The sequence below is a fragment of the Marmota monax genome, unplaced genomic scaffold, assembly GCF_021218885.2.
Source record: "Marmota monax isolate L192 unplaced genomic scaffold, Marmota_monax_Labrador192_F-V1.1 WCK01_AAM20220418_F8-fsc00051, whole genome shotgun sequence".
Taxonomy (NCBI): domain Eukaryota; kingdom Metazoa; phylum Chordata; class Mammalia; order Rodentia; family Sciuridae; genus Marmota; species Marmota monax.
In genome coordinates, this window is record NW_026695202.1 from 9,597,816 (window position 1) to 9,614,454 (window position 16,639).

General features: G+C 64.7%; 1 long non-coding RNA gene across 1 annotated transcript; it reads right to left on the minus strand.

The window, feature by feature from the left end:
- Nucleotides 1-8,833: 8,833 nt before the first annotated feature.
- On the minus strand, nucleotides 8,834-11,429 carry LOC124082842 (uncharacterized). The gene is made up of 2 exons (XR_006848502.1): nucleotides 11,327-11,429; nucleotides 8,834-10,632 (listed from the first exon to the last, which is right to left on the minus strand). It is a non-coding gene; the product is annotated as an uncharacterized LOC124082842 (long non-coding RNA).
- Nucleotides 11,430-16,639: the final 5,210 nt, after the last annotated feature.

The following is a 16,639-nucleotide window of genomic DNA, read 5'->3' on the forward strand; positions in this document are numbered from 1 at the left end:
TGACTCAGGCGTCCCCCAGGGGTTCGCGAGTGTGAGCATCAAAGAAGCTAAGACAGGCCTCCGCCACAGGGCACCGCCGCCTGAGACCCCTCTTCCCACTAATGGGAGCAGCGGCCACCTGGCCTGCAGGCCCAGCCCCGCCGAGCTCACACAGAGGGACAGAAGAACACAGCCTGGGGTGAGGCACGTCCAGGTCCAACCCCTGGACTTGCCCCAAATTGCTGTGCGATCTTGACAAGTAACTGACCCTCTCTGGACCCGCATTTACCAGCAGGATCCATCCCCGGTGGCCAAGCCCCTCAGCTCCCTCTTGTCTGGACCTCACAGGGGAACACGCTCTGCTGGCACCAGGCTCCGGGCCCTGGGCTGGGCATCAGGAGGGACAGGGATGCATCCCATGCAGGCCAGAGGCACCCAGAGGAGGGCCGGGCCGCCACCCTAGGGGCAGGAGGGGACGGGGACATACGAGACCTGAGGGGCTGCTCCGGAGTGCCTGGGCCCCTTGACATCCGCCTGGGGAGTGTGGGCTGGAGGTGGCCCACCCTGGACAGCAAGTCAGACTCGGAGCAGGAGCGGGGTCCCCTCTGGCCCTGCAAGTCCTGCTTCACCCGAACAAAGTCCCCTCCTTTCACTGATCCCCCGAGCCGTCTGGACCGAGTGGGGAGTCGAGAGGGCGCCAAGCAGGAGGCTCTCTGGGGTGCTCCTCCAGGTCACTCCCAGGGACAGACCAAGGAGTCCAGTGGAAGGAGGACACGGGGGCTGCAGGGGCGAGTGAGGGACAGGTGGTGGCCAGAGAGGAGCAGCCTGGGTTTCAGGAGGGCAGAGGACGGCAGCTCGATGGCCCCCATTCTCCCTGGCATCCCACAGAGGGCAGGCATGGGGGAGCGGGCAGATGACGGGTCACCCTGGGTCAGCGAGGCCCCTGGACTCCCAGGCAGAGACCACCGGCTTCAAGTTAAGTAAGGATGGGGGCTCAAGAGCAAGCCTCCCCCCCAGGGGCCCCTGTCTTTCCCCCCTTCCCTCCCCTCCCTTCCCTCCCCTCCCTTCCCTCCTCCTGCTCGCCTGCCGCTGCTTGGTCATCTGTCCTGGCCCCAGGGCACACTGGCAAGCCCCTGGGCAGGGGTCGGCCTGCAGGCCTGGGCTTGAATCCTGCACCCGCTGTGTGGCTCAGGGCAGATGCACCACGGTCTCTGGACCTCAGTTCCCCGACGCAAGGCCATAGGTGGCAGCTCCAGCCACCAGGGCTCCTCAGAGGCTGTCCTGGTCTCTGACAGCTCAGGCTGGGCGGCGGGAGGACTGCCCTGGGCTCAGAGGGCAGGGGAGTCCGGCCCCTCCCAAGCCAGAGGTTTCCCCTGTCTCCAGGACAGGGTAGAGGCTGCTGGGGCGTGGGCAGGGCCCTGTTGCGTTTGCCCCCAGTGGACACGTGCTCTTTGTTTTGGTCCCAGGGACTGAGCCCAGGGAGGTCTAACCACTGAGCCCCGTCCCCAGCCCTTGGGTCTATGTATTTATTTTTATTTACAGACAGAGTCTCACTAAGTTGCTTAGGGCCTCGTGCTGAGGCTGGCCTTGAGCTTGTGACCGTCCTGGGCCATTACAGGCGTGTGCCACCACGCCCCGCTTTCTCTGTGAGTTAGAGCTGACCCCATGGTCCTGAACACCCGTGCCCACCGCACCCCACCCACGTCAACAGGCCTCTGCCAACGTGCCCTGCAGCCCCAGAGCAGGCTCCACGGTCACCAGACCCAGCCGGAGGGAGGCGCCAGCGCAGAGGCGAAGCCTTTGATTTGGAGCCTAAAGATCAGGGGGCCCGGAGCTCGCCCTCTAACGTGGGCCCCTCGAGGGTGTCCCAGTGCCGGATTAGAAACCAAGACGTGGCCACCAGAGACTGGCCACGTCCACAAGAGCCCAGCAAGGAGGCGGGACATCCCGCGGGGCACTGTGGACTGGACCGAGGCTGCTTTGTCCTGGGAGCCAAGGACAACTGCTCACGCTGAACAACCTGGGCTCAGGCCCCCACCCCAATTCCAACAGACCCTCGTCCTGCTTGAGCCCCCGTCCTGCCCCAAGGTACGTGTGGACTCAGAATGTCCTTGGCAGGCCTGGACGGCTCACGCCCCAGCAGATACCAGCTGTCACAACAGGCTCTTGACGCGGGGAGGTGGGCTCCAGGCTTCTCACCCCTTTCTCCAGGAGCTGCCAAAGGCCTCTTCCTACAGGAAGCCCTCCCTGACCACCCAGCCACCAGGCTCCTTTAAGACCGAGATTTCTGAAAAGCAGCCGTGCCCACCCCAGCACCTGGCCTCCTCCAAAGGACACTCGGCACCTGCTTTTGTCCCAATCCTAAATGCTCCCCGTTTGGCCTTGGAGCCCCAGCTTCAAGGTCCAGGGCTGCTTTCAAGGAAGGCTGAGCTCTAGGTCTGTGCAGGCTGCACGGTCTCCCCCTCCTCCTCCTCCTCCTCCTCCTCCCTCTGCCTCCCCAGGGGACGTCCAGCCCCAGCTTCAGCAGCACCCGCCCCCCCACCCAGGAGGAACCTGAGGCTCCAGGTGTTCAGGGACACGTCCCAGGTGACCCAACACGCAGGCTCCATGCAGAAGACGGCCCAAGGGGGAGGGCACGGGGGAGGGCTCGGGGGAGGGCACGGGGCGGGCACGGGGGAGGGCACGGAGGCGCAGAGTCTGGGGCTTGCCCAGGGTCACAGGCCACAGTGGCATCTGACCCCAGAGGCACCCAGCAAGCCACAGAGATTCCAGCGGAAGCCGAGGTCAGCTGTGGCCTTTCCAGGCCCTGTCCTGGGGCTGGCGTCCTCTCTCTCCCTCCCCAGGGGGTTTCCGTTGAGCAGTAAGAGCCCTGAGCCGGCCGCCTTGGCGGGGCCCCATGAAAACCAGCAGGAGGCGGTCATTGCCGAAAACTGGCCAAGGCGGAGAGGAGGAAGGAGGAAAGGACTCCTCGACCTGGCGGAGCAGCCCGTTCAGAATACTTCCAGCACGTCTGCACGTGCTCTGGGTGCCATCTCGGCAGTGACACTAGAAATACGGTTTTGTGACCCATGTCTGCCTTCAGACCAGGGGACCACCGTGTCTCCCTGTGGGCCAGTCAGGGCAGGTTAGGGAACGCTACATTAACAAGTAGCCCCCATCCCAGTGGCCTGCATACACGCAGGGGTTGTGTCTTGTGTGCCCAGCGTGGGTCTCTGCTTAACACTGTCACTCAGGGACCCAGGCGGCAGAGGTGCCATCCCGACATGGGCTGGCAGGAGCTCTGTCTGGATATGACAGTCACTTCCACTCACCTTTCATTGATCAAACATGTCACAAGGTCACCTAACTTCAAGGGAAGAGGAAGCACCATGCTACACTGTACTGGGTTCCACCTGCCCAGCAAGAAGAGAGAAGAAGATACTTAACATGCAGTACCACCCCCATCACACCTGGGCTGACTCCCCACTAGTTCAGGACTGAGGTTCCTGGAATCAGGACTTCTAGTACTAACACTGGGAAAGTCCTGGGTCAGCCGGACGCTGTCACTTTCATTGCATCCTGTGATACAGTCTTCACAAACTCACTTTTCAAAACTACACAGCATCCATGTTATTGGTGAGTCAGAGTTTTTCTCTCCAATCCCCCATTGCTGGACACTTAGGTTGCTCCAGTTTTACCTGGCCATAAATCCATGGTCTGAAATGTCTCTGAATGCAACCTTGTCCACTGGCTTCTCAGAGATGCAATAACGGGCTGTTTTCCAGCTCAGAATCCCCGATGCCCACGTGTAACACAACACAGCAGGCCCCGCGCGGCTCACCGCATAAGCAACGCAACGCCCACTGTCCACGCGCCCACCTGGAGCCCAGAGCAGCGGTCCTCAATGCCTAGCATCAGAAGCACCGTGAGAACGTGCTTCAGAGATCGCTGGCACCCGCCTGCGGAGTCTGGGGCTGGCTCGGCAGGCCAGGAGAGGGCCTCACCTGTACATTTCTAGCAGGGTCCCATACCCCATGGACACTGTGAGCCTGGACCACACTTTTGAAAGTTACATGGAACCTTCCGGTCACCTGGCAGGTGACTGCTCAGCTCCTCTCCTGGAGCCCCTTCTGTGCTTCCCCCTCAGCCTCGGTCTCCTCATCTGGAACGAGGGGCCAGGGGCGAGCCGGCTGCCGCTGCCGAGCTCAGGCACAGCTGCCGGGTGTGTGAGGAACTGGGCTAAAGACAGTGATTATCATTCAACAGTAGATTAAATAACTTCATGTTTTAAAATATTTGTTCATTTGAATGGAATTGCGTTTATTAAAATTCCTGCTCCTTCCAGAGCTGAGTGGGAATGAACTGCCTCCTGGCTGCCTGCGCGCTCTGCTTTCTCTGTGAATCACCGGCTCCTGCCCTCGGTGGCACTCACCTGGGACTCCTCGGCCTCCTGGCCGCCATCAGAGCACGGAGAGCAAACCCGGCGCGTTGGCTGCGTTGGCTGGGGCTGCTGGCCTCTCTGCAAGGCCCATGTTTCTGGCTTCCCGAGAAGCAAAGCCACCTGACTTTCCAATCCTCGGGTCCTCCCACCTTTAAACCTAGGCGACGACCCTTCTCCAGAAGGTGACGAGCCAAAGCCCTGGGTTCCTGCCCTGGGTGTGGTGAGGGGAAGATTCTCCTGGTGACACACCCAAGCCCTCTGGTCGCCACACGGGCACCGGCAGGAACCGGGGGCCTCTGGGCTCTGCCAGCCACCCCCTCCCCACCCTCAGCTCTGCCCCGCACATCTGCAAGGGTCCTCTCCAGAGAGGCACAGGGCTGGCCAGAGCCGGAGGGGACCCCCTGCAGGGTCAAGTTGTCCATCACCAGCTGGGGACAAGGATGGCCACAGGCACAGGAACGGGCCACCAGCCGCAGACAAGTCCCAGGTCAAAGGGAGGACTGAACAGCTCCCCACCCACCAGGCCACGTGCACTCAAGAGTGGGGCTGGGTGTCACGCAGGTTCTGCTCCAGGGCGGTGGCCGGCACCCCACAGCCATTGCCTCTACTAGGACCGAAACACCCAGCACTCAGGGCCTCAAGTCCCCAGGGGTCGGCGGAAATGTGCCCCAGGGGCTCCAGGCTCAGAGGGAAACCCAGGCTCTCCAGCTGCCGCTCAGCACAACGGCCCTGCAGGGGGCAGTGCCAGGGCCAGAAGGGGCCAGGCTGGTCCCTGACTCCCCTGGACTCCCCCTGGGCAGGGCCCCTCCCGCTGCAGACCCTGCCCCTGCCCCGTGGATCCTGCCGCCTCCTGCCCTGCTGGGGCCTCATCTCCATGACAATCAGCCACCAGGAAGCCCCCTCTGCTGGCCCTGCCACCCCAGGGGGCCTGGTTCTTCAAAAAGCCTTTCAAGAAACTGTCCTCGCAGGAGGCAGCCGGGAAGCACCAGGGACATGAGCTGGCATTAAGGAAGGTGACCGTGACCGTAGAGGGGGAGGTGAGGACACCGGGCTGAGAGACCGGGAGGGGAGGAGGGAAACTGAGGCCGCCAGGACGGGGCTGTTCCCAAGCAGGTCCTCTCCAGACCCTGCAGGCCGCGTCTCTGCTGAGCACCCCTTTACAGATAGAGGAACGAGGGCCTGGGGTTCAGGTCTCCCAGCTGCAGTGGACCCCCTCCCCACCCAACCTTCCCGGCTCCCCAGGTCCCCTGGGACAGGGAAGCCCCCAGCTGGCTTCAAGGCTTCAAGGCCCTAGGAGAAGGCGGCGGCCACCGCCCAGGCTCCTCTCCAGCCCCAGGCTCCAAGCATTTGCTCAGAAACGTCCCCCCCCCTCCCCTCTTCATTCGCCCTTTGTGTGCCTGGGTGCCGGGCTTCGGGGACCCAGGGACACCCAAAGCAAGGGCCACTCCTTCCACACTCGCCAACCCCATGGCCAGCAGGGGCTCCAACAGGGAGAACCAGGGCCAGGGTGGACCCTGCCTACCCGCCACGGGCCTGTCCTCAGCTCCTGGAGGCTGTGGGGCAGGTGCTGGCCATGCTCCGCGGCTCCCCGCGGGTCCCCAACTCGGGGCATCTATTTCCAGCCTGGCCAGCGCCTCCGGGCCAGACAGCGTCCCAACCTGCAGCCCAGCCTCCGCCGGGCCCTCCTTCACCCCGACAGCCCACAGCCAGCGACTAGGCTGCCGTGGACAGAATGACAATGAGGCTCAGGAGCCCAGGACCCCCCAGCCCATCTGGGACCTAAGGCTGGGGCGGGGCGGGCGGTCCAGGAGGGCAGGGGCCGGGGAGAGGGGGCAGGGGGCAGAACAGGGGCAGGCGCCCTGGGCCAGGGCTGGGCAGGGACCACACCAGGTTAGATTAGATGAGCTGGGCAGGGTCAGGACGGAAGTCACCAGGGCAGGAAGAGACAGCTGGGGCGTCCCCCACCAGGGAGAGGAGGAGGGCGTCCCCCACCAGGGGAGGGGAGGAGGGCGTCCCTGACCAGGGGAGGGGGGGAGGAAGACGAGCCCCTGCCCTGCCTCAACCTTCTCCTTTGGCAGGGGGACCACCATGGCCAGAGAGGTCCAGGGCCTCGCCCTGGTGGCGCCCACCCTAGGAGCCTCCGTCCAGACCCACACGGGGAGCCGGAGGGAAGGGTGTGGCCGGGCAGGTGAGGAGGCCGAGGAACATCGTGGGCATCCGCGGGCTGTGTGGAGACCTTGCCACCCTCCTCACCCAGCCCACGCCCCGGGTGGAGGGCACCCCACGCTGTGCCCTGCTCACAGGCCTCTGCCTGTAGCCAGTGCCCTTCGGGGACAGGCTTCCCCGCCCGTCCCCCTTTCCCTTCCCAAGCCGTCCAGGGCTCCTCCAGCCTCAGCCCAGCCCTGACCTCCTCAGCAATGACCCTTCACCTTCGGAGCCTGAGGCCACTGGGGTCACACTCTGGTGTGCTGGGTACCTGCTCTGCCCCTGCAATGCGCTAAGTCCTTGGAGACCAGAGACCCTTCCTGGTTAAGCTCCCAGGCTTGGGGTGTGGCTGGGCCCTGGTGAAGTCCCCGTGACTAATTGTCACATAGTAGGTGCTTTACGAATGCTAGTCCCCTCCTCCTGGGCTGTTGGGAGGTCTGACGTGCACACAGCAGGCCCCCAGCAGGCTCCAGGGCTGAGCTCAGGTGACCTTCCGGTCCCCAAGATCCCCTCACCCTGAGGGAGACACAGGTGTGGCCCACTGCCTGGGCCTCTGGGCACAAGCCCTGCAGCCCTGGAGCTCAGAGAAAGGCCCATTGCTGATTCCCCTTGAGTCTGCAGCTCGGGCAATCAATCGGTCGCCATGGAAACCTGCCTGGAATCAGAGGCAGGCACTTCTTGGCTAAGCCAGCGCCACCTACCCACCCACTCAGGCTTGGCTGTGCAGGTCCCCCACCTAGGGGGGGGGGAGGGGAGGAGGGGAGGGGGCAGGGGAGGAGGAGCTCCGCATAACCTAGAGTATCAGCCACCTCCCCAGGCCCTGAGGTCCCCAAAGACCCTGGTACTTTCTTGGGGGGAAATGACCACGAGGGATCGCTGACCACTGGGCTGTAGGAAAGCTGAGGCCCAGCCGTAGAGCGAGGGGCAAAGCCCGGCACAGGCTCCACTGAGACCCCACTGGCCGCTCCCCGCTCGCTGGCTGGGGAGGGGGCTGGGGCGTCCTGGCCGGCTGGGCCGCACCTGCTTCCCACTCGGTCTGCGCCTGGCACTCCCCATACCACTCGCTCAGGCCGACCAGGGGCCATTAGCCAAGATCTAGGCCTGTCTCCCTCCCGCCACCCACGCCCAGCTGCAGCCGCCAGCCGCCCGCCCGCGCTGCCAGCCAGGACTGGCGGGGCCCTGGCTCTGAGTCCCAGGCCCCGGGCCAACAGCTCCCTCCTCCTGGGAGCCTGAGCCCCCAGGGACCTCCCTGCACCTCGGTTTCTGTCCAGTGAGGGTGGGGAGCCCTCGGAGGGTTGGACCCCTCTGGGCACCCAGAGCTGAGGCTCCCCGGGGCCACCCACCCCCGGGAGCCCGGGCCAATGGTCAGGCGGGCGGGAACCAGTGAGGCCCCGCTGCTGGGAGGGTGCTCCCAACCCAGGCCTGCTGGTGGTGACCTGCCAGCTCCAGCTCAGCCTGTCACCCTGTGCCACCGCCGCCCAGCTCTTCCAGGTGCTCAGTGCTGAGCGCCTGCTGTGTACCTGGCCCTCCAATACCCACCCTCCGCGCCTTCCCCACTCCCCCGAGCTGGGCCAGGGAGTCAAGGCTGCCACAGGCTGCGGACACGGCCTGGCTGGGGTGGAGCAGAGGCTTCTAGAAGGAAGGAGATGGCCCCGCGGTCACCCCTGCTGCCCAGGGGGCATCCGGCCGGTGGCCTGGGCCCAGCTCGGCAGGTCAGTGGTCTCAGCCCTGCCCCAGCTAATTCCAGCTTCCTGATCCATGACTGAGCACCTACTATGTGCCAGACACTGATAGCCCAGGTCCCCTGCGGGACTGTCCCCTCTAGAGACGAGGAGGAGGAAGCACCCAGAATTAAGGGGTCTCTCAAGGTCACACAGCTGGTAAACTGCAGAACCAAGGTTGGACCTCCAACGTGGGAGACGGCAAGGGCAACCCAAAGGAGGACCCTGGGGCTCCCTGCGGGGTCGGCCTCCTCCACAGACTCTCCCCGGCCTCCCCCCCAGCCTCCTCCCCGGCCTCCTCGCTCCAGCTACTCCTGCACCCCGCTTCTCTCCTCCAGAGAACCAATCAGGCATCAGATCACAGGTTCCTCTGGCCCCGGGAAGCGGAGGGGTGGGCCTGGGACCCCTGGCAGGAAGCAGGACCCCTAATGAGCCCACCAGCCCGCGCCCGGCCGGCACGGTGCCCCTGAGCGCTGTCCCCGTGACTCAGCACTAACTGCCGCCACACTCGCAAATTGAGGACTTTAATTTCCCAAAATGAAAAGCACATTTCAGTCAGCTCCTCTGGACTCAGTCCTCGACACCAGGACCAAGAGTCACCAGCCCCAGGAGAGGGACAGGCCCGGCCCAGGCCTGGGGCTGCCCTCCCACACCCCGTCCCTCCTCGGCAGTGGCTGAGGGGCGTCCAAGAGACCCGGGCCCCAGGGACTGTGGGCCAGAGGCAGGGCCCCGCGGCCTGCGCCCATCAGTCCCCAGCCCAGGCCACTGTGCGATCCCCAGTCCCTCAACGCTCCAGCAGAAAGAGGGGCCAGAGGCCAGACATCGGGGTTCACGTCCAGCTCCGGAAGTCTCCCCTCGCTGGGTCTCGGGGTCCTCACTGTCCCAGAAGCAGCACGGAGAGGGACCCAGCGTGGATGGTGGATGGTGTGCGCTTAGCAGACACAGGTCCGGAGCACGGCTGACCCCTTGGAGGTCTGGCTGTCACCCGGTCTGAGGAGGGTCTGGCTGTCACCCGGTCTCAGGAGGGGCTGGAACGGGCACCTTTTAAAAGCCTCTCCACAGGAGTCTAACACACAGCCTGCCAGACTAGCTGACAGGTGTGGGTGTGGGCCCAGAGAGGGTGTTTAACCCAGGGATGCACAGCAAGTTGGAGGGCAGGCCAGACGATGGTGGACAGCCCTTCTGCTTTGGGCTGTTGCAGAGAAGCAGGTGAAGACAGAGTTGGGCACTGTGTGTGCCTACAGCCCCAGCTACTGTGGAGGCTGACGCGGGAGGACAGCTTGAGCCCAAGGGCTCCACTCTGAGCCACATAGAGGTGACAGCCTCTGTCATGGGAAGGTACTAGAAGGTCTGGGATCAAGAACGTCCACCCGAGACCTCCCGCCCCTCCAGTGCTGGAAGTGGACCTTGAGCTTCCCTAAATATTAAGGGGGCTGGGGGCTGCCAGGAGTCTCTCCAAGGTCCATTCTGGCCTCAGGGTCCTCGAGCCTCGTCAGCTGGAATCATAACAAATACTAACAGCAGACACGCGGGGACCGAGGGATGGGACCCAGAGGCACTCTGCCATGGAGCTGCATCTCAGTCTTCTATGTTTTATTTTGAGACAGGGTTTTGCAAAATCTGAGGCTGGCCTCAAACTTGTGATCCTCCTGCCTCAGCCTCCCAGTAGCTGGGATCACAGGCCTGCGACACCACACCTGACCATTTACTGAAATTCTAAGTCGGGGACCTCTCTCCGACCCACCTTCCTCCTAGGGGTTCTCATTCTGCTCCATCCCGCTTACAAACACCCCCGAGAATACAGCAGAGAGAAGTGGTTCTGCTGGGATTTGAACCCAAGGCCGATGGTGGAGGCCACGCTGTAGGACCCGGCGGTGCGCAGGGGACCCGGAGAGGTGCGGGGCTGGGTGTGGGGTGCCAGGCCCCGCGGGGGTTCGGCACAGCTCGCCCCAGCCCACCTGTGTCGTCTGCCTGGGAGCCGCGCTGGGCGGGTGGGAAGGACCGTCCCCTCCCAGCTGACCCCGCCCCGCGTCCCTCATTACTGCAATGGTCAGCGCGGGGCACCTCTTGGCCCGGCTGTGTGACTTCTGACTGGTGTCTTAACCTCTCTGAACTTTGACAGTGTCCTGTATAAAATAAATTCAGGTAAGGGAAAAAATCCGGAGACCTGGGTGATGGATCGCCCACCTAGGTGGGTTGAGGAAGAGGAAGTGGGTGGGTCCACGTTAGCTTTTCGGTGCTTGCTCCTCCCCTTGGAAGAAAGCGGCTGCCTGGCGAGGGAGGGGTCTCCGTGTGGCTCCCTGGCACCTGCTCAGGTTGAAGTGAGAACCGCGTTAGTGACCCCAGGGAGCAGAGAAAACCAACAGAAAGGGTCTGAACTTTAACAACAAGACAGCACCTGGCGGCAGCGGGACGCTGCTCCCCGACCCCACCTGGGCCGCCCCTCCCCCACCCCACCTGGGCCGCCCCTCCCCCACCCCACCTGGGCCGCCCCTCCCCCACCCCACCTGGGCCGCCCCTCCCCCACCCCACCTGGGCCGCCCCTCCCCCACCACACCTGGGCCGCCCCTCCCCCACCACACCTGGGCCGCCCCTCCCCCACCACACCTGGGCCGCCCCTCCCCCACCCCACCAGGGCCGCCCTACCCCTACCCCCTCCCCGTAGCCCCCAGGGCAGCACCTCACCACCCACCATCCCCGCCTGCCGCCTCCTCCAGGGTGGCAGGGGACAGGGCGGGATCTGGCCTCTACCAGCCCCAGGACCCGGTACCCGCTGTCCTCTCCTGGCTGTAGCTGGGCCGGCTGCGGCCACAGCTCTGCCCCCGGGGACACCTAGAGGCCAGGCTCCAGCCCATCTCCAGGGCTCAGGGCCAGAGTGACCACCGCAGGACCCAGGAGTGACCACCAAGGGCTGCGGGTCAACCCTGGCTGACGAGGGCCAGGTCCCAGCCAGAACACACTGGGAACAGTCCCCTGCTGTCCCCTAAGCCTCAGCACACACCTGCCAGGCCCGCGGTGGCAGCTTAACAGACAGGAAACCAGGGCTCAGAGACAGCTCCCCAGGGTGGCTCCTGCTTCCTGCTGGACTGGGCCTCGGGAGAGCCGGGGGGGGGGGGGGGGGGATCCTGGGGAGGGAGGGAAAGGCCGGTGTCCTCTGCTGGGCAGGGCTGGCCAGGGCGGGCCCCCCACGGCTGCAGCCTGTGGGCCCCTGGTCCTCCGAGTCCAGCAAAGCCGCCTGCTGCCCGCCCTGCCTGCGGGGGGGGGGGCGTTCCTCTGGTTACTGCTGACCTCGCCGTCCACTCTCCCCCCCACTTGGTTCTCTTTGGGTAACGGTGACCGTGGAGTGGACTTGGGCATATTGTACAGACAGGGAGGGCCACCCCTCAGTCAGGAGCCCTTTCTGGTGGTCGAGCATGACGTGGAGTCACCCTGGCGGTGCATCCCCACGGGAACACAGGAAAGTGATGTCCATCCTCCACTGTCCTTCCTGTTCCCCTCCCTCCCCCCGCTGCTGTGAGTCAGCATCTGTGTTGGAGAGAACCTGGGGCTTTGGTTTCACGGGCCTGGCGTATTTCACTTAGCGGGAGAGTCTCCAGTTCCATCCACTGACCGGCAGATGCTCTAACTCCATTCTTCTTTGTGGCTGAATAATATTCCACTGTGTACGTGTACCACATTTCCTTTTTCTGTTCATCTGTTAAAGGGCACTTAGGCTGGTTCCAAAGCTTTGCTGTTGTGAATTGAGCTGCTATAAACATTGTGTGGCTGTGTCACTGTGGTAGGGTGACTTCAAGTCCTTTGGGTGTCTGCCAAGGTGGGATGACTCGCCAAATGGTGGTCCATTCCAAGGAGGACTCTCCACTCTGCTTTCCACAGTGGCCGCACCAGTCACAGTCCATCGGCAAAGTTTGAGTGAACCTTTCCCCGCGCCCTCCCAACATTCACTGTCACTTGTCTTTTGGGGGGGTCACTGTCACTTGTCTTTTTGGGGGGAGGTACTGGGAATTGAGCCCTGGGTGCTTGACCACTGAACCACACCCCAGCCCGCCCCCCTTGTTTTTTAAATTCAGAATCAATGTCTCTCTAAGTTGCTGAACCTGGCTTTGAACTTGTGATCCTCCTGCCTCAGCCCCCCGCCTCCCCCGGAGCCTCTGGGATTACAGGCGTGAGCCACGGTGCCCAGCAGCCATCCCGACTGGAGTGGAACGCACTCAGTGTGGTTTTAATTTGCTTTTCTGTAATCCCCAGAGATGCTGGACGTTCTTCACGTATTTGTGGATCGATGGTGTTCCTCCCTCTGTGAAGCGCCTGTTGGGTCCCTCAGCCCGTGTATTGATTGGGTTATTTGTGGGGGGGTCGGAGTTAAGTTCCTGGGGTTCTTTACATACCCCGAGAGATCAGTGCTCTACCTGAGGTACAGGTGGTAAAGACTCCCACGCCGGAGCCTCGGTCTTCACGTGAACGTTTCCTTTGTGTGAAGAAGTGTTTTAGTCCGATACCATCCCACATCCTTGTCCCCCTCTAATTAGCCCATGTACCCAGCCCTGGTGGTCAGTCTGACTCTGGGCCTGGCACCGCCGCCCACAGCATTCAGCAGTGCCTCCCGGATGAGTCCGGAAGGTCCTCTGAGTAAAGGCGGGATTTTCATGCAGAAGGACACGTGTTCTGGGCCAGATCACAAAAGGCCACAGGCGTTAGAGTAAGGAGGATGGGCCCAGGGAAAGCCACCTCCCTCCCCTCTCAGATGCCTGGCTGCCAGGTCCCGGGCTCACACTGACAGCACAATAAATGAGCCTTCCTCTGAACGCTTCTCAGCCTGCAGACTCTCAGTGGGCCACCCAGAGGCCACAGCCCGGATCAGGCTCTTTTTTGCCTGGGGCAGCCCCTGGGGCCATGTCTCCAGCTGCCAGCCTGTCCCGTCCTTTACCACTGGAGGCCCAGGAGGGGTGATGTCAGCACAGCCCAAGGCAACCCGCGGGCCTGGCCACAGGGTCAGCCTCTGGGAAGGAGCTGGAGACCTGTGGAGAGGCCTGGCCTCCATACCAACCGGGACTCACAGACGGGCCTCCTGCCCCGGCTAGAGCTGAGGGCCCGGGTGGGCTCCTCTCAAGTCTGGGCTGGGCCCCTCCTGGTCTGTCCCTTCCTCAGAGAGCCGAGGGACTCACAGTGACCCTCACAGGGACGTGGGGCAACAGAGGTGACAAAGGACATGGGCGGTGGGAGGGGACCTGCTTGGGCAAGTCCCAGAGTCCCTGGCTCCATGGATGGTGCTGGGCGACGTGGGTCCAGCCAGACGCAGGGCGGGGCTCTGTGGGGCTCCCAGGGTGCAGGGCCCCCAGTGATGGCCGATGGCCCCAGGACGTGGGACTGTGTTTAAAGCCAGTGGCTGGGCCAGGCCCCGGAGGGACGAGAGGGCAGCCTCCTGGGCCTGGAGCGGGGAGAGCCCAAGAGAGGGTCCCGGGAGCCCCCGGGCCTGGCTGTCCCCGGCCCTGTCCCCCCTGCACCTCACCCTCAGCCCGCGAGGCCCCCTCCTCCCCCAGGTCAGAGCTGCCGAGCCCCGGGTGCCCGACCCCTCGGAGCCGCCTGCTCCCCCGCGCTGCACCCACCGTCCCCGGGGCCCTGGGTGGGCAGAGGCTGCCCCGCCCCCGTCAGCCACCCAGGGGCACCCGCTGTCACCTGCGTCACCTCCCGGGAAGCTGGGGAGGAAGAGCAGCAGGAGCCCGTGTCGCCCAGCCTCCTGGGGACGGTGACAGCCGGAAGGCGGCGGCAGGTGGCAGGTGGGCGGGAGGCAGCTGAGCCCCAGGGTTCCAGCGCCATCCACCGTCTGGCGGCTGTGCCCAGGGACACCTGCCCCAGGCTCAGGGGCCTCTGCGGGCTGGGCCAGCCGTGGGGGCCAGACCCGGGCCCGATGACGGAGAGGGGGGCAGGCGGCCAAGGTCACGGGCACAGAACTCAGGGTGCGAACCTTGACGCTGCTCCCTGCGAAGCCAAAGTCCAGGACAGAAATGGACGGAGGGAGGGACCCACGGACACTGTCCACGTGGCAGGGCGGACGGCGTGGGGGCTCTCATCCCCCCAGCCCCGCCGGCCACTGGGCCCTCTTGGTCCACGTCACCGTGGCAGGGTGCCGTGACACTGGGCTTCCCTCCCTGCCCATGCTGGGCCCTCCTGTGCAACTGTAGCCTGTCCCACTGCCCGGCTCTGACCAAGTCCACTCTGCCCTGAGCCCCCAGGCCCTGGTCAGAGGAAAAGTCCAGCGATCTGGTCGTGGACCCTGCTCTGCCACACGTGCACTGTGTGACCTTGAACAGATTACTTTCCCTCTCTGGGCCACATTTCCAAGATGGAAGATTCCATTTCTGGGTTTTTTTGCTGTGTCTGAGGCCAGCCCCAGCTCAGAGAAAGCTACTTGGTGAGCACTGATTCTGGAGTCCAAGGTCTCAGTGCCACTCCTGTCCCTTCACTAAGCACCGACTGTGTGCCCAGCACTGGTTCAGAAGCCAGGAAACTGTTTCTTCGGGGAACCTCCCGTCCTTGACAGTCTGAGCCCCGGTTTCCTGTCTGCAGAGTGGCCGAGACAGCGCCTCCCTCAGGCGGAGGAGGAGCAGAAAGGAGACCACACGGGAGTGGACCAGGCCCCTCACTGCCAGGGGGGCCTCCTGCTGGGCTGTCCTCCCGCCAGGGAGGCCCGACCACTCACCTCTGCACCCGCCAAGGGCGCCCTGAGGTGCCACCACCAGGCGTGGCCGCCATCTGTCCCCACTTCCAAGTGCCCTTTAGCTCCTCCCTCACCACAGGGTCCAGGCCCCATCCTGAGGGCACAGAGGGGAGGAGGGGCAGAGCTTTCCACCCACCTGCCCTGCTCAGGGACCCTCCGTGGCTCCCTAGTGCTGCGGACAGCTGGCCTCTGAGGCCAGCCTGGGCCCGGCCTTCACTCCTCCCTCCCAGCCCCCAGCAGCAGCCCCTGCCTGGGGCGCCCCGTCTTCTCCTGGCACAGAGGGACGGCCGTGCAAAGGCCCCAGGGTGAGGGGGCCTCCCCGTCCCTCCTGTCCTGCTCTCCCTGTTGGGGCCACCCCTCCCTGGTCCCCACGCCACTCCCCCTCTGGTTCCACGGTGGCCCTGGGCTTTTTCCTCTGGAATCCACTCTGGTTCCTCGGCCCCGGGCGCCCCTGGGCTTCAGTGCTGATTTGTCACAAGTGGTCACTGGACGCAGAATTTGTCACCTGCATAATGAAAGGAGAATGAGCCTTTCATGAGAGCCTCCAGGCCTGGGGACAAGGTGTGGGGACCGAGTGGGGGGAAGAGGGGACGGCCACCAGGCTGCCCCCTCGGGGCCAGGCCCTGGGGGTATGAGGCACCCGTCACGCTGGCAGCTGGTCCCTTGGGGTTCAAGTCACAGAAGCAGAAAGGAGGCTGGAGGGGCCCAGGCGGCTGAGGCCCACAGAGGGAGGCCACGGTGGGCAGGGGGGCTCTGTCCCCGGCCGCGCCCTTCCTGTCCAGGAATCCCCAGGAGCGGGGCAAGTGGGGTCCCCCTCCAAGGAGCTGCCTCGGCCCTTCCTGCTGCCCCTCCAGGGCGGGCTCTGGGCCCCCTCTGACAGGGCCTTGGTGACACCCACCGCCCGGGGCCTCAGCTTCCCCCCACGTCGGGCACCGCGCCCACCCCCTCCCCCGCCCACTGCGGCTGGCACCCGGGAGGGGCCGCCTCCAGTCTGAGAGTCTGTCTCAGCTGAGCCGCTCGCCTCCTCCGCCCCCGCCGCCAGCGTCCCTGTCCCTCGGGGCTGGGACCAGCTCCTCCTCCCCTGGGCTCTGGGGACACAGCAGAACCAGGGAGCGGCCGGTGAGGGGCAGCCAGAGAGGGCTCGCAGGTAGCTCCCGGGGCTCGGGAGCTCTGAGGCTGGCCCCCAGCACCCAGCACCACACCCCCAGCACCCCAGCACCCCAGCACCCAGCACCACACCCCCAGCACCCAGCACCACACCCCCAGCACCCAGCACCCAGCACCACACCCCCAGCACCCAGCACCACACCCCCAGCACCCAGCACCCAGCACCACACCCCCAGCACCCAGCACCCAGCACCACACCCCCCAGCACCCCAGCACCCCAGCACCCAGCACCACACCCCCAGCACCCAGCACCACACCCCCAGCACCCAGCACCCAGCACCACACCCCCCCAGCACCCCAGGGCCCAGTCCCAAGCCCCCAGCACTCCAGTGACCAGACCTGAGCCCCCAGCACCCCGATTCTCTACCTCCCCAGCCCTCCAGCCCCCGAGACCCAGCCCCGTGAGTCCCCCCCACCCTCTCGACTCGC